Genomic DNA, 1,373 nt, shown 5'->3' with positions numbered 1-1,373 from the left:
GATCATATTATCCAGCCTGATTCGTTTGGGCTATGGTGGGTGCACAGGGCCTATATTAAGGCAAGCGACTGGAGAGATAAGGAAAAAAGATGAGTCTAGAAGTGTTACCAGTATCCATCAAGAACTCCAGAGAACAGACAGAGGGGCAGAGGAGACCCAGGAGAGATTTCACAAGACTGAGGCAACTTGGAAAGTATTATCCAGGAGGGCTAGCAGCAAGAGGTTCAGGGAGAGCAGGTACAGGAGTGGAGAGTAGAGCGAAAGGGACAGCGAGGTAGAGAAGCATTGGCCCAAACTGCACAGAATTCAGTGCACAGTCTCTGGGCATGGGGTAGATGTTTCGTTAATAGTGCTTACAAGAGAGCAGAAGCCTTCGGAGATCCCGCGGATCTGTGTCTTGCTTCAACAGTGTTTGGACGGAACAGACCCGGGGCCTCCCTTTGTTAGCTTCCACCGCTCCTCATCTGCAATCGCAGCCTCCAGGACCATCTCTTCGCTGCCTTCAACTCCCAGGACCAGCCAGCACCGTCTCTTTGCGGGTAGCTCCAGACTGCGTCTCAGCCATGACCTCCCAGATTCGTCAGAATTATTCCACCGAAGTGGAGGCTGCCGTGAACAGCCTGGTCAACCTGCACCTGAGGGCCTCCTACACCTACCTCTCTCGCTGGGCTACTATTTTGACCGGAATGACATGGCTCTGGAGGGTGTAGGCCACTTCTTCCGCAAATTGGCCAAGGAGAAGCGCGAGGGTGTCAAGCGTCTCCTCAAGTTACAGAACGATCGCGGAGGCCGTGCACTCTTTCAGGAGGTGCAGAAGCCATCTCAAGATGAGTGGGGTAAAACCCAGGAGGCCATGGAAGCTGTCTTGGCCTTGGAGAAGAACTTGAACCAGGCCCTCTTGGATCTTCATTCCCTGGGCTCTGCTCGCACAGATCCTCATCTCTGTGACTTCCTTGAAAACCATTTCCTGGATAAGGAGGTAAAGGTCATCAAGAAGATGGGCAACCACCTGACCAACCTCCGCAGGTTGGCTTCTGGGCCCCAGGCATCTCTGGGCGAGTACCTCTTTGAGTGGATCACTCTCAAGCATGACTAGGAGGTCTCTCCTTCCGAGGGGCTCCCACCTCTGCTCTGTACCAGCCGGCCTCAGGACCTTCACCTGAACCTCTCAAGAAGGCACTAGGCAGCTTTGTAACGCCCTGGAGCCCCTCTCAAGTCTTGGACCAAGTAAAAATAAAGCCTTTTGAAACAGCAAAAAAAAAAAAAATAGTGCTTACAAGAGCCTGAAAAATAGCTGATGATAGATAATGCTTTAATGTTCCCACTACCCAACACTCAGGTTCTTCCTCTTGATTGCTAATTTGTAACTACTT

The 1,373-nt window shown here is 51.6% G+C and overlaps 1 pseudogene; it reads left to right on the top strand.

Annotated features, from left to right (window-relative positions):
* Positions 1 to 513: 513 nt before the first annotated feature.
* Positions 514 to 1,096, top strand: LOC119810216 (annotated as a pseudogene).
* Positions 1,097 to 1,373: the final 277 nt, after the last annotated feature.

This window comes from Arvicola amphibius, chromosome 3, assembly GCF_903992535.2.
Source record: "Arvicola amphibius chromosome 3, mArvAmp1.2, whole genome shotgun sequence".
In the NCBI taxonomy this organism is placed as follows: domain Eukaryota; kingdom Metazoa; phylum Chordata; class Mammalia; order Rodentia; family Cricetidae; genus Arvicola; species Arvicola amphibius.
Note: the sequence above shows the minus strand (reverse complement) of the source record. Positions and strands in the feature narration are given on the sequence as shown.